At 34.7% G+C, this 26,501-nt stretch overlaps 33 non-coding genes across 33 annotated transcripts; all 33 read right to left on the bottom strand.

Moving 5' to 3' along the window:
* Positions 1-1,056: 1,056 nt before the first annotated feature.
* TRNAK-UUU (transfer RNA lysine (anticodon UUU)) lies at positions 1,057-1,129 on the bottom strand. Its single transcript has one exon. It is a non-coding gene; the product is annotated as a tRNA-Lys (tRNA).
* A 308-nt stretch (positions 1,130-1,437) lies between these two features.
* Positions 1,438-1,510, bottom strand: TRNAK-UUU (transfer RNA lysine (anticodon UUU)). The gene has a single exon. It is a non-coding gene; the product is annotated as a tRNA-Lys (tRNA).
* A 309-nt stretch (positions 1,511-1,819) lies between these two features.
* TRNAK-UUU (transfer RNA lysine (anticodon UUU)) lies at positions 1,820-1,892 on the bottom strand. Its single transcript has one exon. It is a non-coding gene; the product is annotated as a tRNA-Lys (tRNA).
* A 1,230-nt stretch (positions 1,893-3,122) lies between these two features.
* TRNAK-UUU (transfer RNA lysine (anticodon UUU)) lies at positions 3,123-3,195 on the bottom strand. Its single transcript has one exon. It is a non-coding gene; the product is annotated as a tRNA-Lys (tRNA).
* Positions 3,196-3,503: 308 nt separating this feature from the next.
* Positions 3,504-3,576, bottom strand: TRNAK-UUU (transfer RNA lysine (anticodon UUU)). Its single transcript has one exon. It is a non-coding gene; the product is annotated as a tRNA-Lys (tRNA).
* Positions 3,577-4,811: 1,235 nt separating this feature from the next.
* Positions 4,812-4,884, bottom strand: TRNAK-UUU (transfer RNA lysine (anticodon UUU)). Its single transcript has one exon. It is a non-coding gene; the product is annotated as a tRNA-Lys (tRNA).
* A 308-nt stretch (positions 4,885-5,192) lies between these two features.
* Positions 5,193-5,265, bottom strand: TRNAK-UUU (transfer RNA lysine (anticodon UUU)). The gene has a single exon. It is a non-coding gene; the product is annotated as a tRNA-Lys (tRNA).
* A 497-nt stretch (positions 5,266-5,762) lies between these two features.
* Positions 5,763-5,835, bottom strand: TRNAK-UUU (transfer RNA lysine (anticodon UUU)). Its single transcript has one exon. It is a non-coding gene; the product is annotated as a tRNA-Lys (tRNA).
* Positions 5,836-6,143: 308 nt separating this feature from the next.
* On the bottom strand, positions 6,144-6,216 carry TRNAK-UUU (transfer RNA lysine (anticodon UUU)). Its single transcript has one exon. It is a non-coding gene; the product is annotated as a tRNA-Lys (tRNA).
* Positions 6,217-6,524: 308 nt separating this feature from the next.
* TRNAK-UUU (transfer RNA lysine (anticodon UUU)) lies at positions 6,525-6,597 on the bottom strand. Its single transcript has one exon. It is a non-coding gene; the product is annotated as a tRNA-Lys (tRNA).
* A 1,230-nt stretch (positions 6,598-7,827) lies between these two features.
* TRNAK-UUU (transfer RNA lysine (anticodon UUU)) lies at positions 7,828-7,900 on the bottom strand. Its single transcript has one exon. It is a non-coding gene; the product is annotated as a tRNA-Lys (tRNA).
* A 582-nt stretch (positions 7,901-8,482) lies between these two features.
* TRNAK-UUU (transfer RNA lysine (anticodon UUU)) lies at positions 8,483-8,555 on the bottom strand. Its single transcript has one exon. It is a non-coding gene; the product is annotated as a tRNA-Lys (tRNA).
* A 1,230-nt stretch (positions 8,556-9,785) lies between these two features.
* Positions 9,786-9,858, bottom strand: TRNAK-UUU (transfer RNA lysine (anticodon UUU)). Its single transcript has one exon. It is a non-coding gene; the product is annotated as a tRNA-Lys (tRNA).
* A 308-nt stretch (positions 9,859-10,166) lies between these two features.
* On the bottom strand, positions 10,167-10,239 carry TRNAK-UUU (transfer RNA lysine (anticodon UUU)). The gene has a single exon. It is a non-coding gene; the product is annotated as a tRNA-Lys (tRNA).
* Positions 10,240-10,547: 308 nt separating this feature from the next.
* Positions 10,548-10,620, bottom strand: TRNAK-UUU (transfer RNA lysine (anticodon UUU)). Its single transcript has one exon. It is a non-coding gene; the product is annotated as a tRNA-Lys (tRNA).
* A 1,230-nt stretch (positions 10,621-11,850) lies between these two features.
* TRNAK-UUU (transfer RNA lysine (anticodon UUU)) lies at positions 11,851-11,923 on the bottom strand. The gene has a single exon. It is a non-coding gene; the product is annotated as a tRNA-Lys (tRNA).
* A 2,423-nt stretch (positions 11,924-14,346) lies between these two features.
* TRNAK-UUU (transfer RNA lysine (anticodon UUU)) lies at positions 14,347-14,419 on the bottom strand. Its single transcript has one exon. It is a non-coding gene; the product is annotated as a tRNA-Lys (tRNA).
* Positions 14,420-15,564: 1,145 nt separating this feature from the next.
* TRNAK-UUU (transfer RNA lysine (anticodon UUU)) lies at positions 15,565-15,637 on the bottom strand. The gene has a single exon. It is a non-coding gene; the product is annotated as a tRNA-Lys (tRNA).
* A 309-nt stretch (positions 15,638-15,946) lies between these two features.
* Positions 15,947-16,019, bottom strand: TRNAK-UUU (transfer RNA lysine (anticodon UUU)). Its single transcript has one exon. It is a non-coding gene; the product is annotated as a tRNA-Lys (tRNA).
* A 496-nt stretch (positions 16,020-16,515) lies between these two features.
* TRNAK-UUU (transfer RNA lysine (anticodon UUU)) lies at positions 16,516-16,588 on the bottom strand. The gene has a single exon. It is a non-coding gene; the product is annotated as a tRNA-Lys (tRNA).
* A 308-nt stretch (positions 16,589-16,896) lies between these two features.
* On the bottom strand, positions 16,897-16,969 carry TRNAK-UUU (transfer RNA lysine (anticodon UUU)). Its single transcript has one exon. It is a non-coding gene; the product is annotated as a tRNA-Lys (tRNA).
* Positions 16,970-19,232: 2,263 nt separating this feature from the next.
* TRNAK-UUU (transfer RNA lysine (anticodon UUU)) lies at positions 19,233-19,305 on the bottom strand. Its single transcript has one exon. It is a non-coding gene; the product is annotated as a tRNA-Lys (tRNA).
* A 1,611-nt stretch (positions 19,306-20,916) lies between these two features.
* On the bottom strand, positions 20,917-20,989 carry TRNAK-UUU (transfer RNA lysine (anticodon UUU)). The gene has a single exon. It is a non-coding gene; the product is annotated as a tRNA-Lys (tRNA).
* A 308-nt stretch (positions 20,990-21,297) lies between these two features.
* Positions 21,298-21,370, bottom strand: TRNAK-UUU (transfer RNA lysine (anticodon UUU)). The gene has a single exon. It is a non-coding gene; the product is annotated as a tRNA-Lys (tRNA).
* Positions 21,371-21,952: 582 nt separating this feature from the next.
* TRNAK-UUU (transfer RNA lysine (anticodon UUU)) lies at positions 21,953-22,025 on the bottom strand. The gene has a single exon. It is a non-coding gene; the product is annotated as a tRNA-Lys (tRNA).
* Positions 22,026-22,333: 308 nt separating this feature from the next.
* On the bottom strand, positions 22,334-22,406 carry TRNAK-UUU (transfer RNA lysine (anticodon UUU)). Its single transcript has one exon. It is a non-coding gene; the product is annotated as a tRNA-Lys (tRNA).
* Positions 22,407-22,714: 308 nt separating this feature from the next.
* On the bottom strand, positions 22,715-22,787 carry TRNAK-UUU (transfer RNA lysine (anticodon UUU)). Its single transcript has one exon. It is a non-coding gene; the product is annotated as a tRNA-Lys (tRNA).
* Positions 22,788-23,369: 582 nt separating this feature from the next.
* Positions 23,370-23,442, bottom strand: TRNAK-UUU (transfer RNA lysine (anticodon UUU)). The gene has a single exon. It is a non-coding gene; the product is annotated as a tRNA-Lys (tRNA).
* A 582-nt stretch (positions 23,443-24,024) lies between these two features.
* Positions 24,025-24,097, bottom strand: TRNAK-UUU (transfer RNA lysine (anticodon UUU)). Its single transcript has one exon. It is a non-coding gene; the product is annotated as a tRNA-Lys (tRNA).
* A 582-nt stretch (positions 24,098-24,679) lies between these two features.
* TRNAK-UUU (transfer RNA lysine (anticodon UUU)) lies at positions 24,680-24,752 on the bottom strand. The gene has a single exon. It is a non-coding gene; the product is annotated as a tRNA-Lys (tRNA).
* A 309-nt stretch (positions 24,753-25,061) lies between these two features.
* On the bottom strand, positions 25,062-25,134 carry TRNAK-UUU (transfer RNA lysine (anticodon UUU)). Its single transcript has one exon. It is a non-coding gene; the product is annotated as a tRNA-Lys (tRNA).
* A 497-nt stretch (positions 25,135-25,631) lies between these two features.
* On the bottom strand, positions 25,632-25,704 carry TRNAK-UUU (transfer RNA lysine (anticodon UUU)). Its single transcript has one exon. It is a non-coding gene; the product is annotated as a tRNA-Lys (tRNA).
* Positions 25,705-26,394: 690 nt separating this feature from the next.
* TRNAK-UUU (transfer RNA lysine (anticodon UUU)) lies at positions 26,395-26,467 on the bottom strand. The gene has a single exon. It is a non-coding gene; the product is annotated as a tRNA-Lys (tRNA).
* Between the last annotated feature and the right edge of the window lie 34 nt (positions 26,468-26,501).

Raw genomic sequence — 26,501 nt, 5'->3', positions numbered from 1 at the left:
TTAGGCTTAAATTCCCCAGTTGAAGAAGAAATATTCTTTATGTCCTTCTGTTTTTCCTTTTTTTGATCATGTTCTCTTGATATGTAACTCAGAGGAATGAACAAGTTGAAGAAAGTCCAGATGTTCTGGTATTTATTTGAAGCAACATGACATTTTTCTTCTGCAAAACAAGTTTATTTGTCCTTGTCATTCCAAGCACTAGCTTGATATAACTTAAAGAACTAATAAATTCAGAAGACTTGCATAACCAACAACTGCATAATAAAAAGACAATGTAAAACACTTAGCATGAATTTCAAATGAGTAGAAGACTTTTTCTAACAAATTTCAAAGTTATATTTATATATATTCACATATATACTGTGAATTCTTGGAACATGCTCAGTTTGTGACTGTTTTAAAAGTGCTCGCCCGAACAGGGACTTGAACCCTCAGATTAAAAGTCTGATGCTCTACCGACTGAGCTATCCGGGCTTCGAAAGTTCCTGTAAGGATATAGTTGTGTGAGCTTTATAAAGACGGATGGTTTATGGGAATTGCAAATAGCTGCTGTGTGTTAATTTTCCTTGTTTCATTCATTTTTTTTTCTTTTAGTTGAATTTGGAATTTATACTATTTCTCCAATATGTAAGGGAAACCACAGCTAATTTAGGCTTAAATTCCCCAGTTGAAGAAGAAATATTCTTTATGTCCTTCTGTTTTTCCTTTTTTTGATCATGTTCTCTTGATATGTAACTCAGAGGAATGAACAAGTTGAAGAAAGTCCAGATGTTCTGGTATTTATTTGAAGCAACATGACATTTTTCTTCTGCAAAACAAGTTTATTTGTCCTTGTCATTCCAAGCACTAGCTTGATATAACTTAAAGAACTAATAAATTCAGAAGACTTGCATAACCAACAACTGCATAATAAAAAGACAATGTAAAACACTTAGCATGAGTTTCAAATGAGTAGAAGACTTTTTCTAACACATTTCAAAGTTATATTTATATATATTCACATATATACTGTGAATTCTTGGAACATGCTCAGTTTGTGACTGTTTTAAAAGTGCTCGCCCGAACAGGGACTTGAACCCTGGACCCTCAGATTAAAAGTCTGATGCTCTACCGACTGAGCTATCCGGGCTTCGAAAGTTCCTGTAAGGATATAGTTGTGTGAGCTTTATAAAGACGGATGGTTTATGGGAATTGCAAATAGCTGCTGTGTGTTAATTTTCCTTGTTTCATTCATTTTTTTTCTTTTAGTTGAATTTGGAATTTATACTATTTCTCCAATATGTAAGGAAAACCACAGCTAATTTAGGCTTAAATTCCCCAGTTCAAGAAGAGTTTCAAATGAGTAGAAGACTTTTTCTAACAAATTTCAAAGTTATATTTATATATGTACTGTGAATTCTTGGAACATGCTCAGTTTGTGACTGTTTTAAAAGTGCTCGCCCGAACAGGGACTTGAACCCTGGACCCTCAGATTAAAAGTCTGATGCTCTACCGACTGAGCTATCCGGGCTTCGAAAGTTCCTGTAAGGATATAGTTGTGTGAGCTTTATAAAGACGGATGGTTTATGGGAATTGCAAATAGCTGCTGTGTGTTAATTTTCCTTGTTTCATTCATTTTTTTTTCTTTTAGTTGAATTTGGAATTTATACTATTTCTCCAATATGTAAGGAAAACCACAGCTAATTTAGGCTTAAATTCCCCAGTTCAAGAAGAGTTTCAAATGAGTAGAAGACTTTTTCTAACAAATTTCAAAGTTATATTTATATATGTACTGTGAATTCTTGGAACATGCTCAGTTTGTGACTGTTTTAAAAGTGCTCGCCCGAACAGGGACTTGAACCCTGGACCCTCAGATTAAAAGTCTGATGCTCTACCGACTGAGCTATCCGGGCTTCGAAAGTTCCTGTAAGGATATAGTTGTGTGAGCTTTATAAAGACGGATGGTTTATGGGAATTGCAAATAGCTGCTGTGTGTTAATTTTCCTTGTTTCATTCATTTTTTTTTCTTTTAGTTGAATTTGTAATTTATACTATTTCTCCAATATGTAAGGGAAACCACAGCTAATTTAGGCTTAAATTCCCCAGTTGAAGAAGAAATATTCTTTATGTCCTTCTGTTTTTCCTTTTTTTGATCATGTTCTCTTGATAAGTAACTCAGAGGAATGAACAAGTTGAAGAAAGTCCAGATGTTCTGGTATTTATTTGAAGCAACATGACATTTTTCTTCTGCAAAACAAGTTTATTTTTCCTTGTCATTCCAAGCACTAGCTTGATATAACTTAAAGAACTAATAAATTCAGAAGACTTGCATAACCAACAACTGCATAATAAAAAGACAATGTAAAACACTTAGCATGAATTTCAAATGAGTAGAAGACTTTTTCTAACAAATTTCAAAGTTATATTTATATATATTCACATATATACTGTGAATTCTTGGAACATGCTCAGTTTGTGACTGTTTTAAAAGTGCTCGCCCGAACAGGGACTTGAACCCTCAGATTAAAAGTCTGATGCTCTACCGACTGAGCTATCCGGGCTTCGAAAGTTCCTGTAAGGATATAGTTGTGTGAGCTTTATAAAGACGGATGGTTTATGGGAATTGCAAATAGCTGCTGTGTGTTAATTTTCCTTGTTTCATTCATTTTTTTTTCTTTTAGTTGAATTTGGAATTTATACTATTTCTCCAATATGTAAGGGAAACCACAGCTAATTTAGGCTTAAATTCCCCAGTTGAAGAAGAAATATTCTTTATGTCCTTCTGTTTTTCCTTTTTTTGATCATGTTCTCTTGATAAGTAACTCAGAGGAATGAACAAGTTGAAGAAAGTCCAGATGTTCTGGTATTTATTTGAAGCAACATGACATTTTTCTTCTGCAAAACAAGTTTATTTGTCCTTGTCATTCCAAGCACTAGCTTGATATAACTTAAAGAACTAATAAATTCAGAAGACTTGCATAACCAACAACTGCATAATGAAAAGACAATGTAAAACACTTAGCATGAATTTCAAATGAGTAGAAGACTTTTTCTAACACATTTCAAAGTTATATTTATATATATTCACATATATACTGTGAATTCTTGGAACATGCTCAGTTTGTGACTGTTTTAAAAGTGCTCGCCCGAACAGGGACTTGAACCCTGGACCCTCAGATTAAAAGTCTGATGCTCTACCGACTGAGCTATCCGGGCTTCGAAAGTTCCTGTAAGGATATAGTTGTGTGAGCTTTATAAAGACGGATGGTTTATGGGAATTGCAAATAGCTGCTGTGTGTTAATTTTCCTTGTTTCATTCATTTTTTTTCTTTTAGTTGAATTTGGAATTTATACTATTTCTCCAATATGTAAGGGAAACCACAGCTAATTTAGGCTTAAATTCCCCAGTTCAAGAAGAGTTTCAAATGAGTAGAAGACTTTTTCTAACAAATTTCAAAGTTATATTTATATATGTACTGTGAATTCTTGGAACATGCTCAGTTTGTGACTGTTTTAAAAGTGCTCGCCCGAACAGGGACTTGAACCCTGGACCCTCAGATTAAAAGTCTGATGCTCTACCGACTGAGCTATCCGGGCTTCGAAAGTTCCTGTAAGGATATAGTTGTGTGAGCTTTATAAAGACGGATGGTTTATGGGAATTGCAAATAGCTGCTGTGTGTTAATTTTCCTTGTTTCATTCATTTTTTTTTTCTTTTAGTTGAATTTGGAATTTATACTATTTCTCCAATATGTAAGGGAAACCACAGCTAATTTAGGCTTAAATTCCCCAGTTGAAGAAGAAATATTCTTTATGTCCTTCTGTTTTTCCTTTTTTTGATCATGTTCTCTTGATAAGTAACTCAGAGGAATGAACAAGTTGAAGAAAGTCCAGATGTTCTGGTATTTATTTGAAGCAACATGACATTTTTCTTCTGCAAAACAAGTTTATTTTTCCTTGTCATTCCAAGCACTAGCTTGATATAACTTAAAGAACTAATAAATTCAGAAGACTTGCATAACCAACAACTGCATAATGAAAAGACAATGTAAAACACTTAGCATGAGTTTCAAATGAGTAGAAGACTTTTTCTAACAAATTTCAAAGTTATATTTATATATATTCACATATATACTGTGAATTCTTGGAACATGCTCAGTTTGTGACTGTTTTAAAAGTGCTCGCCCGAACAGGGACTTGAACCGACCCTCAGATTAAAAGTCTGATGCTCTACCGACTGAGCTATCCGGGCTTCGAAAGTTCCTGTAAGGATATAGTTGTGTGAGCTTTATAAAGACGGATGGTTTATGGGAATTGCAAATAGCTGCTGTGTGTTAATTTTCCTTGTTTCATTCATTTTTTTTTCTTTTAGTTGAATTTGGAATTTATACTATTTCTCCAATATGTAAGGGAAACCACAGCTAATTTAGGCTTAAATTCCCCAGTTGAAGAAGAAATATTCTTTATGTCCTTCTGTTTTTCCTTTTTTTGATCATGTTCTCTTGATATGTAACTCAGAGGAATGAACAAGTTGAAGAAAGTCCAGATGTTCTGGTATTTATTTGAAGCAACATGACATTTTTCTTCTGCAAAACAAGTTTATTTTTCCTTGTCATTCCAAGCACTAGCTTGATATAACTTAAAGAACTAATAAATTCAGAAGACTTGCATAACCAACAACTGCATAATAAAAAGACAATGTAAAACACTTAGCATGAGTTTCAAATGAGTAGAAGACTTTTTCTAACAAATTTCAAAGTTATATTTATATATATTCACATATATACTGTGAATTCTTGGAACATGCTCAGTTTGTGACTGTTTTAAAAGTGCTCGCCCGAACAGGGACTTGAACCCTGGACCCTCAGATTAAAAGTCTGATGCTCTACCGACTGAGCTATCCGGGCTTCGAAAGTTCCTGTAAGGATATAGTTGTGTGAGCTTTATAAAGACGGATGGTTTATGGGAATTGCAAATAGCTGCTGTGTGTTAATTTTCCTTGTTTCATTCATTTTTTTTCTTTTAGTTGAATTTGGAATTTATACTATTTCTCCAATATGTAAGGAAAACCACAGCTAATTTAGGCTTAAATTCCCCAGTTCAAGAAGAGTTTCAAATGAGTAGAAGACTTTTTCTAACAAATTTCAAAGTTATATTTATATATGTACTGTGAATTCTTGGAACATGCTCAGTTTGTGACTGTTTTAAAAGTGCTTGCCCGAACAGGGACTTGAACCCTGGACCCTCAGATTAAAAGTCTGATGCTCTACCGACTGAGCTATCCGGGCTTCGAAAGTTCCTGTAAGGATTTTTTTTCTTTTAGTTGAATTTGGAATTTATACTATTTCTCCAATATGTAAGGGAAACCACAGCTAATTTAGGCTTAAATTCCCCAGTTGAAGAAGAAATATTCTTTATGTCCTTCTGTTTTTCCTTTTTTTGATCATGTTCTCTTGATATGTAACTCAGAGGAATGAACAAGTTGAAGAAAGTCCAGATGTTCTGGTATTTATTTGAAGCAACATGACATTTTTCTTCTGCAAAACAAGTTTATTTGTCCTTGTCATTCCAAGCACTAGCTTGATATAACTTAAAGAACTAATAAATTCAGAAGACTTGCATAACCAACAACTGCATAATAAAAAGACAATGTAAAACACTTAGCATGAGTTTCAAATGAGTAGAAGACTTTTTCTAACACATTTCAAAGTTATATTTATATATATTCACATATATACTGTGAATTCTTGGAACATGCTCAGTTTGTGACTGTTTTAAAAGTGCTCGCCCGAACAGGGACTTGAACCCTGGACCCTCAGATTAAAAGTCTGATGCTCTACCGACTGAGCTATCCGGGCTTCGAAAGTTCCTGTAAGGATATAGTTGTGTGAGCTTTATAAAGACGGATGGTTTATGGGAATTGCAAATAGCTGCTGTGTGTTAATTTTCCTTGTTTCATTCATTTTTTTTCTTTTAGTTGAATTTGGAATTTATACTATTTCTCCAATATGTAAGGAAAACCACAGCTAATTTAGGCTTAAATTCCCCAGTTCAAGAAGAGTTTCAAATGAGTAGAAGACTTTTTCTAACAAATTTCAAAGTTATATTTATATATGTACTGTGAATTCTTGGAACATGCTCAGTTTGTGACTGTTTTAAAAGTGCTCGCCCGAACAGGGACTTGAACCCTGGACCCTCAGATTAAAAGTCTGATGCTCTACCGACTGAGCTATCCGGGCTTCGAAAGTTCCTGTAAGGATATAGTTGTGTGAGCTTTATAAAGACGGATGGTTTATGGGAATTGCAAATAGCTGCTGTGTGTTAATTTTCCTTGTTTCATTCATTTTTTTTCTTTTAGTTGAATTTGGAATTTATACTATTTCTCCAATATGTAAGGGAAACCACAGCTAATTTAGGCTTAAATTCCCCAGTTCAAGAAGAGTTTCAAATGAGTAGAAGACTTTTTCTAACAAATTTCAAAGTTATATTTATATATGTACTGTGAATTCTTGGAACATGCTCAGTTTGTGACTGTTTTAAAAGTGCTCGCCCGAACAGGGACTTGAACCCTGGACCCTCAGATTAAAAGTCTGATGCTCTACCGACTGAGCTATCCGGGCTTCGAAAGTTCCTGTAAGGATATAGTTGTGTGAGCTTTATAAAGACGGATGGTTTATGGGAATTGCAAATAGCTGCTGTGTGTTAATTTTCCTTGTTTCATTCATTTTTTTTTCTTTTAGTTGAATTTGGAATTTATACTATTTCTCCAATATGTAAGGGAAACCACAGCTAATTTAGGCTTAAATTCCCCAGTTGAAGAAGAAATATTCTTTATGTCCTTCTGTTTTTCCTTTTTTTGATCATGTTCTCTTGATATGTAACTCAGAGGAATGAACAAGTTGAAGAAAGTCCAGATGTTCTGGTATTTATTTGAAGCAACATGACATTTTTCTTCTGCAAAACAAGTTTATTTTTCCTTGTCATTCCAAGCACTAGCTTGATATAACTTAAAGAACTAATAAATTCAGAAGACTTGCATAACCAACAACTGCATAATAAAAAGACAATGTAAAACACTTAGCATGAGTTTCAAATGAGTAGAAGACTTTTTCTAACAAATTTCAAAGTTATATTTATATATATTCACATATATACTGTGAATTCTTGGAACATGCTCAGTTTGTGACTGTTTTAAAAGTGCTCGCCCAAACAGGGACTTGAACCCTCAGATTAAAAGTCTGATGCTCTACCGACTGAGCTATCCGGGCTTCGAAAGTTCCTGTAAGGATATAGTTGTGTGAGCTTTATAAAGACGGATGGTTTATGGGAATTGCAAATAGCTGCTGTGTGTTAATTTTCCTTGTTTCATTCATTTTTTTTTCTTTTAGTTGAATTTGGAATTTATACTATTTCTCCAATATGTAAGGGAAACCACAGCTAATTTAGGCTTAAATTCCCCAGTTGAAGAAGAAATATTCTTTATGTCCTTCTGTTTTTCCTTTTTTTGATCATGTTCTCTTGATATGTAACTCAGAGGAATGAACAAGTTGAAGAAAGTCCAGATGTTCTGGTATTTATTTGAAGCAACATGACATTTTTCTTCTGCAAAACAAGTTTATTTGTCCTTGTCATTCCAAGCACTAGCTTGATATAACTTAAAGAACTAATAAATTCAGAAGACTTGCATAACCAACAACTGCATAATAAAAAGACAATGTAAAAGACTTAGCATGAGTTTCAAATGAGTAGAAGACTTTTTCTAACACATTTCAAAGTTATATTTATATATATTCACATATATACTGTGAATTCTTGGAACATGCTCAGTTTGTGACTGTTTTAAAAGTGCTCGCCCGAACAGGGACTTGAACCCTGGACCCTCAGATTAAAAGTCTGATGCTCTACCGACTGAGCTATCCGGGCTTCGAAAGTTCCTGTAAGGATATAGTTGTGTGAGCTTTATAAAGACGGATGGTTTATGGGAATTGCAAATAGCTGCTGTGTGTTAATTTTCCTTGTTTCATTCATTTTTTTTTCTTTTAGTTGAATTTGTAATTTATACTATTTCTCCAATATGTAAGGGAAACCACAGCTAATTTAGGCTTAAATTCCCCAGTTGAAGAAGAAATATTCTTTATGTCCTTCTGTTTTTCCTTTTTTTGATCATGTTCTCTTGATATGTAACTCAGAGGAATGAACAAGTTGAAGAAAGTCCAGATGTTCTGGTATTTATTTGAAGCAACATGACATTTTTCTTCTGCAAAACAAGTTTATTTTTCCTTGTCATTCCAAGCACTAGCTTGATATAACTTAAAGAACTAATAAATTCAGAAGACTTGCATAACCAACAACTGCATAATAAAAAGACAATGTAAAACACTTAGCATGAGTTTCAAATGAGTAGAAGACTTTTTCTAACACATTTCAAAGTTATATTTATATATATTCACATATATACTGTGAATTCTTGGAACATGCTCAGTTTGTGACTGTTTTAAAAGTGCTCGCCCGAACAGGGACTTGAACCCTGGACCCTCAGATTAAAAGTCTGATGCTCTACCGACTGAGCTATCCGGGCTTCGAAAGTTCCTGTAAGGAGATAGTTGTGTGAGCTTTATAAAGACGGATGGTTTATGGGAATTGCAAATAGCTGCTGTGTGTTAATTTTCCTTGTTTCATTCATTTTTTTTTCTTTTAGTTGAATTTGTAATTTATACTATTTCTCCAATATGTAAGGGAAACCACAGCTAATTTAGGCTTAAATTCCCCAGTTGAAGAAGAAATATTCTTTATGTCCTTCTGTTTTTCCTTTTTTTGATCATGTTCTCTTGATAAGTAACTCAGAGGAATGAACAAGTTGAAGAAAGTCCAGATGTTCTGGTATTTATTTGAAGCAACATGACATTTTTCTTCTGCAAAACAAGTTTATTTTTCCTTGTCATTCCAAGCACTAGCTTGATATAACTTAAAGAACTAATAAATTCAGAAGACTTGCATAACCAACAACTGCATAATGAAAAGACAATGTAAAACACTTAGCATGAATTTCAAATGAGTAGAAGACTTTTTCTAACAAATTTCAAAGTTATATTTATATATATTCACATATATACTGTGAATTCTTGGAACATGCTCAGTTTGTGACTGTTTTAAAAGTGCTCGCCCGAACAGGGACTTGAACCCTCAGATTAAAAGTCTGATGCTCTACCGACTGAGCTATCCGGGCTTCGAAAGTTCCTGTAAGGATATAGTTGTGTGAGCTTTATAAAGACGGATGGTTTATGGGAATTGCAAATAGCTGCTGTGTGTTAATTTTCCTTGTTTCATTCATTTTTTTTTCTTTTAGTTGAATTTGTAATTTATACTATTTCTCCAATATGTAAGGGAAACCACAGCTAATTTAGGCTTAAATTCCCCAGTTGAAGAAGAAATATTCTTTATGTCCTTCTGTTTTTCCTTTTTTTGATCATGTTCTCTTGATATGTAACTCAGAGGAATGAACAAGTTGAAGAAAGTCCAGATGTTCTGGTATTTATTTGAAGCAACATGACATTTTTCTTCTGCAAAACAAGTTTATTTGTCCTTGTCATTCCAAGCACTAGCTTGATATAACTTAAAGAACTAATAAATTCAGAAGACTTGCATAACCAACAACTGCATAATAAAAAGACAATGTAAAACACTTAGCATGAGTTTCAAATGAGTAGAAGACTTTTTCTAACACATTTCAAAGTTATATTTATATATATTCACATATATACTGTGAATTCTTGGAACATGCTCAGTTTGTGACTGTTTTAAAAGTACTCGCCCGAACAGGGACTTGAACCCTGGACCCTCAGATTAAAAGTCTGATGCTCTACCGACTGAGCTATCCGGGCTTCGAAAGTTCCTGTAAGGATATAGTTGTGTGAGCTTTATAAAGACGGATGGTTTATGGGAATTGCAAATAGCTGCTGTGTGTTAATTTTCCTTGTTTCATTCATTTTTTTTCTTTTAGTTGAATTTGGAATTTATACTATTTCTCCAATATGTAAGGGAAACCACAGCTAATTTAGGCTTAAATTCCCCAGTTCAAGAAGAGTTTCAAATGAGTAGAAGACTTTTTCTAACAAATTTCAAAGTTATATTTATATATGTACTGTGAATTCTTGGAACATGCTCAGTTTGTGACTGTTTTAAAAGTGCTCGCCCGAACAGGGACTTGAACCCTGGACCCTCAGATTAAAAGTCTGATGCTCTACCGACTGAGCTATCCGGGCTTCGAAAGTTCCTGTAAGGAGATAGTTGTGTGAGCTTTATAAAGACGGATGGTTTATGGGAATTGCAAATAGCTGCTGTGTGTTAATTTTCCTTGTTTCATTCATTTTTTTTCTTTTAGTTGAATTTGGAATTTATACTATTTCTCCAATATGTAAGGGAAACCACAGCTAATTTAGGCTTAAATTCCCCAGTTCAAGAAGAGTTTCAAATGAGTAGAAGACTTTTTCTAACAAATTTCAAAGTTATATTTATATATGTACTGTGAATTCTTGGAACATGCTCAGTTTGTGACTGTTTTAAAAGTGCTCGCCCGAACAGGGACTTGAACCCTGGACCCTCAGATTAAAAGTCTGATGCTCTACCGACTGAGCTATCCGGGCTTCGAAAGTTCCTGTAAGGATATAGTTGTGTGAGCTTTATAAAGACGGATGGTTTATGGGAATTGCAAATAGCTGCTGTGTGTTAATTTTCCTTGTTTCATTCATTTTTTTTTCTTTTAGTTGAATTTGGAATTTATACTATTTCTCCAATATGTAAGGGAAACCACAGCTAATTTAGGCTTAAATTCCCCAGTTGAAGAAGAAATATTCTTTATGTCCTTCTGTTTTTCCTTTTTTTGATCATGTTCTCTTGATATGTAACTCAGAGGAATGAACAAGTTGAAGAAAGTCCAGATGTTCTGGTATTTATTTGAAGCAACATGACATTTTTCTTCTGCAAAACAAGTTTATTTTTCCTTGTCATTCCAAGCACTAGCTTGATATAACTTAAAGAACTAATAAATTCAGAAGACTTGCATAACCAACAACTGCATAATAAAAAGACAATGTAAAACACTTAGCATGAGTTTCAAATGAGTAGAAGACTTTTTCTAACAAATTTCAAAGTTATATTTATATATATTCACATATATACTGTGAATTCTTGGAACATGATCGGTTTGTGACTGTTTTAAAAGTGCTCGCCCGAACAGGGACTTGAACCCTCAGATTAAAAGTCTGATGCTCTACCGACTGAGCTATCCGGGCTTCGAAAGTTCCTGTAAGGATATAGTTGTGTGAGCTTTATAAAGACGGATGGTTTATGGGAATTGCAAATAGCTGCTGTGTGTTAATTTTCCTTGTTTCATTCATTTTTTTTTCTTTTAGTTGAATTTGGAATTTATACTATTTCTCCAATATGTAAGGGAAACCACAGCTAATTTAGGCTTAAATTCCCCAGTTGAAGAAGAAATATTCTTTATGTCCTTCTGTTTTTCCTTTTTTTGATCATGTTCTCTTGATATGTAACTCAGAGGAATGAACAAGTTGAAGAAAGTCCAGATGTTCTGGTATTTATTTGAAGCAACATGACATTTTTCTTCTGCAAAACAAGTTTATTTGTCCTTGTCATTCCAAGCACTAGCTTGATATAACTTAAAGAACTAATAAATTCAGAAGACTTGCATAACCAACAACTGCATAATAAAAAGACAATGTAAAACACTTAGCATGAGTTTCAAATGAGTAGAAGACTTTTTCTAACACATTTCAAAGTTATATTTATATATATTCACATATATACTGTGAATTCTTGGAACATGCTCAGTTTGTGACTGTTTTAAAAGTGCTCGCCCGAACAGGGACTTGAACCCTGGACCCTCAGATTAAAAGTCTGATGCTCTACCGACTGAGCTATCCGGGCTTCGAAAGTTCCTGTAAGGATATAGTTGTGTGAGCTTTATAACCCCTTAACGACTGAGGACGTGCAGGGTACGTCCTCAGAAAAAAGGCAGTTAATGCCTGAGAACGTACCCTGCACGTCCTCAGTGTGGAAAGCAGCTGGAAGCGATCCTGCTCGCTTCCAGCTGCTTTCCGGTTATTGCAGTGATGCCTCGATATGGAGGCATCCTGCAATAACGTTTGTAAGCCATCCGGTGCAGAGAGAGCCACTCTGTGGCCCTCTCTGCACCGGAGATCGGTGGCTACCGGCGTTGGTGGGTGGGAGCCGGACCGGGAGGCGGGGTGGCGGCCATCGATGGCCATGTGGATCTGAAGGGGGGCGGGATCGTGGGCGGGGGTGGCTGGGGGCGCGCACGGGCGCGCGCGCGTGCACGGGAGGGTGGGGGCGGGCGCGTGCACGGGGAGGGAGCGGGTGGGACCCGCTACACTGCAGAAAATGGGGAAATAAAAAATATAATCAAAATAAAATATATACAATGAGCAAGGTGGTGGGGGTTTGTTTGTGGGGGGGTGGGGGGTTGGGGGAAGCTACACTACAGAAAAAAACAAAAAACCCCAAAAAAAAGCACTTTTTATTGTAAACTGGGTACTGGCAGACAGCTGCCAGTACCCAAGATGGCCCCCAATAAGGCAGAGGGGAGGGTTAGAGAGCGGTTTGGGGGGGATCAGGGAGGTTGGGGGCTAAGGGGGGGATCCTACACAGTAGCATATGTAAATATGCTAAAAAAAAAAATTCATTTTTTTTTTAAAAACTCTTTTATTTTAGTACTGGCAGACTTTCTGCCAGTACTTAAGATGGCGGGGACAATTGTGGGGTGGGGGAGGGAAGGGAGCTGTTTGGGAGGGATCAGGGGGTGGGATGTGTCAGATGGGAGGCTGATCTCTACACTAAAGCTAAAATTAACCCTGCAAGCTCACTACAAACTCCCTAATTAACCCTTTCACTGCTAGCCATAATACACGTGTGAGGCGCAACAGGATTTAGTGGCCTTCTAATTACCAGAAAGCAACGCCAAAGTCATATATGTCTGCTATTTCTGAACAAAGGGGATCCCAGACAAGCATTTACAACCATTTGTGCCATAATTGCACAAGCTGTTTGTAAATGATTTCAGTGAGAAACCTAAAATTGTGAAAAATTTTACGTTTTTTTTAATTTGATCGCATTTGGCGGTGAAATGGTGGCATGAAATATACCAAAATGTGCCTAGATCAATACTTGGGGTTGTCTACTACACTACACTAAAGCTAAAATTAACCCTACAAGCTCCCTAAAAGCTCCCTAATTAACCCCTTAACTGCTGGGCATGATACACTTGTGGTGCGCAGTGGCATTTAGCGGCCTTCTAATTACCAAAAAGCAACGCCAAAGCCATATATGTGTGCTATTTCTGAACAAAGGGGATCCCAGAGAAGAATTTACAACCATTTATGCCATAATTGCACAAGCTGTTTGTAAATGATTTCAGTGAGAAACCTAAAGTTTGTGAAAAAATTCGTGAAAAAGTGAACAATTTTTTGTATTTGATCGCATTTGGCGGTGAAATGGTGGTATGAAATATACCAAAATTGGCCTAGATCAATACCTTGGGATGTCTACTAAAAAAAATATATACATGTCAAGGGATATTCAGGGATTCCTGAAAGATATCAGTGTTCTAATGTAACTAGCGCTAATTTTGGAAAAAAATGGTTTGGAAATAGCAAAGTGCTACTTGTATTTATGGCCCTATAACTTGCAAAAAAAGCAAAGAACATGTAAACATTGGGTATTTCTAAACTCAGGACAAAATTTAGAAACTATTTAGCATGGGTGTTTTTTGGTGGTTTTAGATATGTAACAGATTTTGGGGGTCAAAGTTAGAAAAAGTGTGTTTTTTTCCATTTTTTCCTCATATTTTATAATTTTTTTTATAGTAAATTATAAGATATGATGAAAATAATGGTATCTTTAGAAAGTCCATTTAATGGCGAGAAAAACGGTATATAATATGTGTGGGTACAGTAAATGAGTAAGAAGAAAATTACAGCTAAACACAAACACTGCAAAAATGTAAAAATAGCCTTGGTCCCAAACGGACAGAAAATGGAAAAGTGCTCTGGTCACTAAGGGGATAAAGATGGATGGCTTATGGGAATTGCAAATAGCTGCTGTGTGTTAATTTTCCTTGTTTCATTCATTTTTTTTTCTTTTAGTTGAATTTGGAATTTGTACAATTTCTCCAATATGTAAGGAAAACCACAGCTAATTTAGGCTTAAATTCCCCAGTTCAAGAAGAGTTTCAAATGAGTAGAAGACTTTTTCTAACAAATTTCAAAGTTATGTTTATATATGTACTGTGAATTCTTGGAACATGCTCAGTTTGTGACTGTTTTAAAAGTGCTCGCCCGAACAGGGACTTGAACCCTGGACCCTCAGATTAAAAGTCTGATGCTCTACCGACTGAGCTATCCGGGCTTCGAAAGTTCCTGTAAGGATTTTTTTTCTTTTAGTTGAATTTGGAATTTATACTATTTCTCCAATATGTAAGGGAAACCACAGCTAATTTAGGCTTAAATTCCCCAGTTGAAGAAGAAATATTCTTTATGTCCTTCTGTTTTTCCTTTTTTTGATCATGTTCTCTTGATATGTAACTCAGAGGAATGAACAAGTTGAAGAAAGTCCAGATGTTCTGGTATTTATTTGAAGCAACATGACATTTTTCTTCTGCAAAACAAGTTTATTTTTCCTTGTCATTCCAAGCACTAGCTTGATATAACTTAAAGAACTAATAAATTCAGAAGACTTGCATAACCAACAACTGCATAATAAAAAGACAATGTAAAACACTTAGCATGAGTTTCAAATGAGTAGAAGACTTTTTCTAACAAATTTCAAAGTTATATTTATATATATTCACATATATACTGTGAATTCTTGGAACATGCTCAGTTTGTGACTGTTTTAAAAGTGCTCGCCCGAACAGGGACTTGAACCCTCAGATTAAAAGTCTGATGCTCTACCGACTGAGCTATCCGGGCTTCGAAAGTTCCTGTAAGGATATAGTTGTGTGAGCTTTATAAAGACGGATGGTTTATGGGAATTGCAAATAGCTGCTGTGTGTTAATTTTCCTTGTTTCATTCATTTTTTTTTCTTTTAGTTGAATTTGGAATTTATACTATTTCTCCAATATGTAAGGGAAACCACAGCTAATTTAGGCTTAAATTCCCCAGTTGAAGAAGAAATATTCTTTATGTCCTTCTGTTTTTCCTTTTTTTGATCATGTTCTCTTGATATGTAACTCAGAGGAATGAACAAGTTGAAGAAAGTCCAGATGTTCTGGTATTTATTTGAAGCAACATGACATTTTTCTTCTGCAAAACAAGTTTATTTTTCCTTGTCATTCCAAGCACTAGCTTGATATAACTTAAAGAACTAATAAATTCAGAAGACTTGCATAACCAACAACTGCATAATAAAAAGACAATGTAAAACACTTAGCATGAGTTTCAAATGAGTAGAAGACTTTTTCTAACAAATTTCAAAGTTATATTTATATATATTCACATATATACTGTGAATTCTTGGAACATGCTCAGTTTGTGACTGTTTTAAAAGTGCTCGCCCGAACAGGGACTTGAACCCTGGACCCTCAGATTAAAAGTCTGATGCTCTACCGACTGAGCTATCCGGGCTTCGAAAGTTCCTGTAAGGATATAGTTGTGTGAGCTTTATAAAGACGGATGGCTTATGGGAATTGCAAATAGCTGCTGTGTGTTAATTTTCCTTGTTTCATTCATTTTTTTTTCTTTTAGTTGAATTTGGAATTTGTACAATTTCTCCAATATGTAAGGAAAACCACAGCTAATTTAGGCTTAAATTCCCCAGTTCAAGAAGAGTTTCAAATGAGTAGAAGACTTTTTCTAACAAATTTCAAAGTTATATTTATATATGTACTGTGAATTCTTGGAACATGCTCAGTTTGTGACTGTTTTAAAAGTGCTCGCCCGAACAGGGACTTGAACCCTGGACCCTCAGATTAAAAGTCTGATGCTCTACCGACTGAGCTATCCGGGCTTCGAAAGTTCCTGTAAGGATTTTTTTCTTTTAGTTGAATTTGGAATTTATACTATTTCTCCAATATGTAAGGGAAACCACAGCTAATTTAGGCTTAAATTCCCCAGTTGAAGAAGAAATATTCTTTATGTCCTTCTGTTTTTCCTTTTTTTGATCATGTTCTCTTGATATGTAACTCAGAGGAATGAACAAGTTGAAGAAAGTCCAGATGTTCTGGTATTTATTTGAAGCAACATGACATTTTTCTTCTGCAAAACAAGTTTATTTGTCCTTGTCATTCCAAGCACTAGCTTGATATAACTTAAAGAACTAATAAATTCAGAAGACTTGCATAACCAACAACTGCATAATAAAAAGACAATGTAAAACACTTAGCATGAGTTTCAAATGAGTAGAAGACTTTTTCTAACACATTTCAAAGTTATATTTATATATATTCACATATATAATGTGAATTCTTGGAACATGCTCAGTTTGTGACTGTTTTAAAAGTGCTCGCCCGAACAGGGACTTGAACCCTGGACCCTCAGATTAAAAGTCTGATGCTCTACCGACTGAGCTATCCGGGCTTCGAAAGTTCCTGTAAGGATATAGTTGTGTGAGCTTTATAAAGACGGATGGTTTATGGGAATTGCAAATAGCTGCTGTGTGTTAATTTTCCTTGTTTCATTCATTTTTTTTCTTTTAGTTGAATTTGGAATTTATACTATTTCTCCAATATGTAAGGAAAACCACAGCTAATTTAGGCTTAAATTCCCCAGTTCAAGAAGAGTTTCAAATGAGTAGAAGACTTTTTCTAACAAATTTCAAAGTTATATTTATATATGTACTGTGAATTCTTGGAACATGCTCAGTTTGTGACTGTTTTAAAAGTGCTCGCCCGAACAGGGACTTGAACCCTGGACCCTCAGATTAAAAGTCTGATGCTCTACCGACTGAGCTATCCGGGCTTCGAAAGTTCCTGTAAGGATATAGTTGTGTGAGCTTTATAAAGACGGATGGTTTATGGGAATTGCAAATAGCTGCTGTGTGTTAATTTTCCTTGTTTCATTCATTTTTTTTCTTTTAGTTGAATTTGGAATTTATACTATTTCTCCAATATGTAAGGGAAACCACAGCTAATTTAGGCTTAAATTCCCCAGTTCAAGAAGAGTTTCAAATGAGTAGAAGACTTTTTCTAACAAATTTCTAAGTTATATTTATATATGTACTGTGAATTCTTGGAACATGCTCAGTTTGTGACTGTTTTAAAAGTGCTCGCCCGAACAGGGACTTGAACCCTGGACCCTCAGATTAAAAGTCTGATGCTCTACCGACTGAGCTATCCAGGCTTCGAAAGTTCCTGTAAGGATATAGTTGTGTGAGCTTTATAAAGACGGATGGTTTATGGGAATTGCAAATAGCTGCTGTGTGTTAATTTTCCTTGTTTCATTCATTTTTTTTTCTTTTAGTTGAATTTGTAATTTATACTATTTCTCCAATATGTAAGGGAAACCACAGCTAATTTAGGCTTAAATTCCCCAGTTGAAGAAGAAATATTCTTTATGTCCTTCTGTTTTTCCTTTTTTTGATCATGTTCTCTTGATAAGTAACTCAGAGGAATGAACAAGTTGAAGAAAGTCCAGATGTTCTGGTATTTATTTGAAGCAACATGACATTTTTCTTCTGCAAAACAAGTTTATTTTTCCTTGTCATTCCAAGCACTAGCTTGATATAACTTAAAGAACTAATAAATTCAGAAGACTTGCATAACCAACAACTGCATAATAAAAAGACAATGTAAAACACTTAGCATGAGTTTCAAATGAGTAGAAGACTTTTTCTAACAAATTTCAAAGTTATATTTATATATATTCACATATATACCTTGAATTCTTGGAACATGCTCAGTTTGTGACTGTTTTAAAAGTGCTCGCCCGAACAGGGACTTGAACCCTCAGATTAAAAGTCTGATGCTCTACCGACTGAGCTATCCGGGCTTCGAAAGTTCCTGTAAGGATATAGTTGTGTGAGCTTTATAAAGACGGATGGTTTATGGGAATTGCAAATAGCTGCTGTGTGTTAATTTTCCTTGTTTCATTCATTTTTTTTTCTTTTAGTTGAATTTGTAATTTATACTATTTCTCCAATATGTAAGGGAAACCACAGCTAATTTAGGCTTAAATTCCCCAGTTGAAGAAGAAATATTCTTTATGTCCTTCTGTTTTTCCTTTTTTTGATCATGTTCTCTTGATAAGTAACTCAGAGGAATGAACAAGTTGAAGAAAGTCCAGATGTTCTGGTATTTATTTGAAGCAACATGACATTTTTCTTCTGCAAAACAAGTTTATTTTTCCTTGTCATTCCAAGCACTAGCTTGATATAACTTAAAGAACTAATAAATTCAGAAGACTTGCATAACCAACAACTGCATAATGAAAAGACAATGTAAAACACTTAGCATGAATTTCAAATGAGTAGAAGACTTTTTCTAACAAATTTCAAAGTTATATTTATATATATTCACATATATACTGTGAATTCTTGGAACATGCTCAGTTTGTGACTGTTTTAAAAGTGCTCGCCCGAACAGGGACTTGAACCGACCCTCAGATTAAAAGTCTGATGCTCTACCGACTGAGCTATCCGGGCTTCGAAAGTTCCTGTAAGGATATAGTTGTGTGAGCTTTATAAAGACGGATGGTTTATGGGAATTGCAAATAGCTGCTGTGTGTTAATTTTCCTTGTTTCATTCATTTTTTTTTCTTTTAGTTGAATTTGGAATTTATACTATTTCTCCAATATGTAAGGGAAACCACAGCTAATTTAGGCTTAAATTCCCCAGTTGAAGAAGAAATATTCTTTATGTCCTTCTGTTTTTCCTTTTTTTGATCATGTTCTCTTGATAAGTAACTCAGAGGAATGAACAAGTTGAAGAAAGTCCAGATGTTCTGGTATTTATTTGAAGCAACATGACATTTTTCTTCTGCAAAACAAGTTTATTTGTCCTTGTCATTCCAAGCACTAGCTTGATATAACTTAAAGAACTAATAAATTCAGAAGACTTGCATAACCAACAACTGCATAATAAAAAGACAATGTAAAACACTTAGCATGAGTTTCAAATGAGTAGAAGACTTTTTCTAACAAATTTCAAAGTTATATTTATATATATTCACATATATACTGTGAATTCTTGGAACATGCTCAGTTTGTGACTGTTTTAAAAGTGCTCGCCCGAACAGGGACTTGAACCCTGGACCCTCAGATTAAAAGTCTGATGCTCTACCGACTGAGCTATCCGGGCTTCGAAAGTTCCTGTAAGGATATAGTTGTGTGAGCTTTATAAAGACGGATGGTTTATGGGAATTGCAAATAGCTGCTGTGTGTTAATTTTCCTTGTTTCATTCATTTTTTTTCTTTTAGTTGAATTTGGAATTTATACTATTTCTCCAATATGTAAGGGAAACCACAGCTAATTTAGGCTTAAATTCCCCAGTTCAAGAAGAGTTTCAAATGAGTAGAAGACTTTTTCTAACAAATTTCAAAGTTATATTTATATATGTACTGTGAATTCTTGGAACATGCTCAGTTTGTGACTGTTTTAAAAGTGCTCGCCCGAACAGTGACTTGAACCCTGGACCCTCAGATTAAAAGTCTGATGCTCTACCGACTGAGCTATCCGGGCTTCGAAAGTTCCTGTAAGGATATAGTTGTGTGAGCTTTATAAAGACGGATGGTTTATGGGAATTGCAAATAGCTGCTGTGTGTTAATTTTCCTTGTTTCATTCATTTTTTTTTCTTTTAGTTGAATTTGTAATTTATACTATTTCTCCAATATGTAAGGGAAACCACAGCTAATTTAGGCTTAAATTCCCCAGTTGAAGAAGAAATATTCTTTATGTCCTTCTGTTTTTCCTTTTTTTGATCATGTTCTCTTGATATGTAACTCAGAGGAATGAACAAGTTGAAGAAAGTCCAGATGTTCTGGTATTTATTTGAAGCAACATGACATTTTTCTTCTGCAAAACAAGTTTATTTTTCCTTGTCATTCCAAGCACTAGCTTGATATAACTTAAAGAACTAATAAATTCAGAAGACTTGCATAACCAACAACTGCATAATAAAAAGACAATGTAAAACACTTAGCATGAGTTTCAAATGAGTAGAAGACTTTTTCTAACAAATTTCAAAGTTATATTTATATATATTCACATATATACTGTGAATTCTTGGAACATGCTCAGTTTGTGACTGTTTTAAAAGTGCTCGCCCGAACAGGGACTTGAACCCTCAGATTAAAAGTCTGATGCTCTACCGACTGAGCTATCCGGGCTTCGAAAGTTCCTGTAAGGATATAGTTGTGTGAGCTTTATAAAGACGGATGGTTTATGGGAATTGCAAATAGCTGCTGTGTGTTAATTTTCCTTGTTTCATTCATTTTTTTTTCTTTTAGTTGAATTTGGAATTTATACTATTTCTCCAATATGTAAGGGAAACCACAGCTAATTTAGGCTTAAATTCCCCAGTTGAAGAAGAAATATTCTTTATGTCCTTCTGTTTTTCCTTTTTTTGATCATGTTCTCTTGATATGTAACTCAGAGGAATGAACAAGTTGAAGAAAGTCCAGATGTTCTGGTATTTATTTGAAGCAACATGACATTTTTCTTCTGCAAAACAAGTTTATTTGTCCTTGTCATTCCAAGCACTAGCTTGATATAACTTAAAGAACTAATAAATTCAGAAGACTTGCATAACCAACAACTGCATAATAAAAAGACAATGTAAAACACTTAGCATGAATTTCAAATGAGTAGAAGACTTTTTCTAACACATTTCAAAGTTATATTTATATATATTCACATATATACTGTGAATTCTTGGAACATGCTCAGTTTGTGACTGTTTTAAAAGTGCTCGCCCGAACAGGGACTTGAACCCTGGACCCTCAGATTAAAAGTCTGATGCTCTACCGACTGAGCTATCCGGGCTTCGAAAGTTCCTGTAAGGAGATAGTTGTGTGAGCTTTATAAAGACGGATGGTTTATGGGAATTGCAAATAGCTGCTGTGTGTTAATTTTCCTTGTTTCATTCATTTTTTTTCTTTTAGTTGAATTTGGAATTTATACTATTTCTCCAATATGTAAGGGAAACCACAGCTAATTTAGGCTTAAATTCCCCAGTTCAAGAAGAGTTTCAAATGAGTAGAAGACTTTTTCTAACAAATTTCAAAGTTATATTTATATATGTACTGTGAATTCTTGGAACATGCTCAGTTTGTGACTGTTTTAAAAGTGCTCGCCCGAACAGGGACTTGAACCCTGGACCCTCAGATTAAAAGTCTGATGCTCTACCGACTGAGCTATCCGGGCTTCGAAAGTTCCTGTAAGGATATAGTTGTGTGAGCTTTATAAAGACGGATGGTTTATGGGAATTGCAAATAGCTGCTGTGTGTTAATTTTCCTTGTTTCATTCATTTTTTTTTCTTTTAGTTGAATTTGGAATTTATACTATTTCTCCAATATGTAAGGGAAACCACAGCTAATTTAGGCTTAAATTCCCCAGTTGAAGAAGAAATATTCTTTATGTCCTTCTGTTTTTCCTTTTTTTGATCATGTTCTCTTGATATGTAACTCAGAGGAATGAACAAGTTGAAGAAAGTCCAGATGTTCTGGTATTTATTTGAAGCAACATGACATTTTTCTTCTGCAAAACAAGTTTATTTGTCCTTGTCATTCCAAGCACTAGCTTGATATAACTTAAAGAACTAATAAATTCAGAAGACTTGCATAACCAACAACTGCATAATAAAAAGACAATGTAAAACACTTAGCATGAGTTTCAAATGAGTAGAAGACTTTTTCTAACAAATTTCAAAGTTATATTTATATATATTCACATATATACTGTGAATTCTTGGAACATGCTCAGTTTGTGACTGTTTTAAAAGTGCTCGCCCGAACAGGGACTTGAACCCTGGACCCTCAGATTAAAAGTCTGATGCTCTACCGACTGAGCTATCCGGGCTTCGAAAGTTCCTGTAAGGATATAGTTGTGTGAGCTTTATAAAGACGGATGGTTTATGGGAATTGCAAATAGCTGCTGTGTGTTAATTTTCCTTGTTTCATTCATTTTTTTTCTTTTAGTTGAATTTGGAATTTATACTATTTCTCCAATATGTAAGGAAAACCACAGCTAATTTAGGCTTAAATTCCCCAGTTCAAGAAGAGTTTCAAATGAGTAGAAGACTTTTTCTAACAAATTTCAAAGTTATATTTATATATGTACTGTGAATTCTTGGAACATGCTCAGTTTGTGACTGTTTTAAAAGTGCTTGCCCGAACAGGGACTTGAACCCTGGACCCTCAGATTAAAAGTCTGATGCTCTACCGACTGAGCTATCCGGGCTTCGAAAGTTCCTGTAAGGATATAGTTGTGTGAGCTTTATAAAGACGGATGGTTTATGGGAATTGCAAATAGCTGCTGTGTGTTAATTTTCCTTGTTTCATTCATTTTTTTTCTTTTAGTTGAATTTGGAATTTATACTATTTCTCCAATATGTAAGGAAAACCACAGCTAATTTAGGCTTAAATTCCCCAGTTCAAGAAGAGTTTCAAATGAGTAGAAGACTTTTTCTAACAAATTTCAAAGTTATATTTATATATGTACTGTGAATTCTTGGAACATGCTCAGTTTGTGACTGTTTTAAAAGTGCTCGCCCGAACAGGGACTTGAACCCTGGACCCTCAGATTAAAAGTCTGATGCTCTACCGACTGAGCTATCCGGGCTTCGAAAGTTCCTGTAAGGATATAGTTGTGTGAGCTTTATAAAGACGGATGGTTTATGGGAATTGCAAATAGCTGCTGTGTGTTAATTTTCCTTGTTTCATTCATTTTTTTTTCTTTTAGTTGAATTTGGAATTTATACTATTTCTCCAATATGTAAGGGAAACCACAGCTAATTTAGGCTTAAATTCCCCAGTTGAAGAAGAAATATTCTTTATGTCCTTCTGTTTTTCCTTTTTTTGATCATGTTCTCTTGATAAGTAACTCAGAGGAATGAACAAGTTGAAGAAAGTCCAGATGTTCTGGTATTTATTTGAAGCAACATGACATTTTTCTTCTGCAAAACAAGTTTATTTTTCCTTGTCATTCCAAGCACTAGCTTGATATAACTTAAAGAACTAATAAATTCAGAAGACTTGCATAACCAACAACTGCATAATAAAAAGACAATGTAAAACACTTAGCATGAATTTCAAATGAGTAGAAGACTTTTTCTAACAAATTTCAAAGTTATATTTATATATATTCACATATATACTGTGAATTCTTGGAACATGCTCAGTTTGTGACTGTTTTAAAAGTGCTCGCCCGAACAGGGACTTGAACCCTGGACCCTCAGATTAAAAGTCTGATGCTCTACCGACTGAGCTATCCGGGCTTCGAAAGTTCCTGTAAGGATATAGTTGTGTGAGCTTTATAAAGACGGATGGTTTATGGGAATTGCAAATAGCTGCTGTGTGTTAATTTTCCTTGTTTCATTCATTTTTTTTTCTTTTAGTTGAATTTGTAATTTATACTATTTCTCCAATATGTAAGGGAAACCACAGCTAATTTAGGCTTAAATTCCCCAGTTGAAGAAGAAATATTCTTTATGTCCTTCTGTTTTTCCTTTTTTTGATCATGTTCTCTTGATATGTAACTCAGAGGAATGAACAAGTTGAAGAAAGTCCAGATGTTCTGGTATTTATTTGAAGCAACATGACATTTTTCTTCTGCAAAACAAGTTTATTTTTCCTTGTCATTCCAAGCACTAGCTTGATATAACTTAAAGAACTAATAAATTCAGAAGACTTGCATAACCAACAACTGCATAATAAAAAGACAATGTAAAACACTTAGCATGAGTTTCAAATGAGTAGAAGACTTTTTCTAACAAATTTCAAAGTTATATTTATATATATTCACATATACACTGTGAATTCTTGGAACATGCTCAGTTTGTGACTGTTTTAAAAGTGCTCGCCCGAACAGGGACTTGAACCCTGGACCCTCAGATTAAAAGTCTGATGCTCTACCGACTGAGCTATCCGGGCTTCGAAAGTTCCTGTAAGGATATAGTTGTGTGAGCTTTATAAAGACGGATGGTTTATGGGAATTGCAAATAGCTGCTGTGTGTTAATTTTCCTTGTTTCATTCATTTTTTTTTCTTTTAGTTGAATTTGTAATTTATACTATTTCTCCAATATGTAAGGGAAACCACAGCTAATTTAGGCTTAAATTCCCCAGTTGAAGAAGAAATATTCTTTATGTCCTTCTGTTTTTCCTTTTTTTGATCATGTTCTCTTGATATGTAACTCAGAGGAATGAACAAGTTGAAGAAAGTCCAGATGTTCTGGTATTTATTTGAAGCAACATGACATTTTTCTTCTGCAAAAAAAGTTTATTTGTCCTTGTCATTCCAAGCACTAGCTTGATATAACTTAAAGAACTAATAAATTCAGAAGACTTGCATAACCAACAACTGCATAATAAAAAGACAATGTAAAACACTTAGCATGAGTTTCAAATGAGTAGAAGACTTTTTCTAACAAATTTCAAAGTTATATTTATATATATTCACATATATACTGTGAATTCTTGGAACATGCTCAGTTTGTGACTGTTTTAAAAGTGCTCGCCCGAACAGGGACTTGAACCCTGGACCCTCAGATTAAAAGTCTGATGCTCTACCGACTGAGCTATCCGGGCTTCGAAAGTTCCTGTAAGGATATAGTTGTGTGAGCTTTATAAAGACGGATGGTTTATGGGAATTGCAAATAGCTGCTGTGTGTTAATTTTCCTTGTTTCATTCATTTTTTTTTCTTTTAGTTGAATTTGGAATTTATACTATTTCTCCAATATGTAAGGAAAACCACAGCTAATTTAGGCTTAAATTCCCCAGTTCAAGAAGAGTTTCAAATGAGTAGAAGACTTTTTCTAACAAATTTCAAAGTTATATTTATATATGTACTGTGAATTCCTGGAACATGCTCAGTTTGTGACTGTTTTAAAAGTGCTCGCCCGAACAGGGACTTGAACCCTGGACCCTCAGATTAAAAGTCTGATGCTCTACCGACTGAGCTATCCGGGCTTCGAAAGTTCCTGTAAGGATATAGTTGTGTGAGCTTTATAAAGACGGATGGTTTATGGGAATTGCAAATAGCTGCTGTGTGTTAATTTTCCTTGTTTCATTCATTTTTTTTTCTTTTAGTTGAATTTGGAATTTATACTATTTCTCCAATATGTAAGGAAAACCACAGCTAATTTAGGCTTAAATTCCCCAAGTTGAAGAAAGTCCAGATGTTCTGGTATTTATTTGAAGCAACATGACATTTTTCTTCTGCAAAACAAGTTTATTTGTCCTTGTCATTCCAAGCACTAGCTTGATATAACTTAAAGAACTAATAAATTCAGAAGACTTGCATAACCAACAACTGCATAATAAAAAGACAATGTAAAACACTTAGCATGAGTTTCAAATGAGTAGAAGACTTTTTCTAACAAATTTCAAAGTTATATTTATATATATTCACATATATACTGTGAATTCTTGGAACATGCTCAGTTTGTGACTGTTTTAAAAGTGCTCGCCCGAACAGGGACTTGAACCCTGGACCCTCAGATTAAAAGTCTGATGCTCTACCGACTGAGCTATCCGGGCTTCGAAAGTTCCTGTAAGGATATAGTTGTGTGAGCTTTATAAAGACGGATGGTTTATGGGAATTGCAAATAGCTGCTGTGCGTTAATTTTCCTTGTTTCATTCATTTTTTTTTCTTTTAGTTGAATTTGGAATTTATACTATTTCTCCAATATGTAAGGAAAACCACAGCTAATTTAGGCTTAAATTCCCCAGTTCAAGAAGAGTTTCAAATGAGTAGAAGACTTTTTCTAACAAATTTCAAAGTTATATTTATATATGTACTGTGAATTCTTGGAACATGCTCAGTTTGTGACTGTTTTAAAAGTGCTCGCCCAAACAGGGACTTGAACCCTGGACCCTCAGATTAAAAGTCTGATGCTCTACCGACTGAGCTATCCGGGCTTCGAAAGTTCCTGTAAGGATATAGTTGTGTGAGCTTTATAAAGACGGATGGTTTATGGGAATTGCAAATAGCTGCTGTGTGTTAATTTTCCTTGTTTCATTCATTTTTTTTCTTTTAGTTGAATTTGGAATTTATACTATTTCTCCAATATGTAAGGGAAACCACAGCTAATTTAGGCTTAAATTCCCTAGTTCAAGAAGAGTTTCAAATGAGTAGAAGACTTTTTCTAACAAATTTCAAAGTTATATTTATATATGTACTGTGAATTCTTGGAACATGCTCAGTTTGTGACTGTTTTAAAAGTGCTCGCCCGAACAGGGACTTGAACCCTGGACCCTCAGATTAAAAGTCTGATGCTCTACCGACTGAGCTATCCGGGCTTCGAAAGTTCCTGTAAGGATATAGTTGTGTGAG

The sequence above is a fragment of the Bombina bombina genome, unplaced genomic scaffold (genome assembly GCF_027579735.1).
Source record: "Bombina bombina isolate aBomBom1 unplaced genomic scaffold, aBomBom1.pri scaffold_543, whole genome shotgun sequence".
Classification (NCBI taxonomy): Eukaryota; Metazoa; Chordata; class Amphibia; order Anura; family Bombinatoridae; genus Bombina; species Bombina bombina.
The sequence above is the reverse complement of the archived record's forward strand: the minus strand, read 5'-3'. Positions and strand labels throughout refer to the sequence as shown.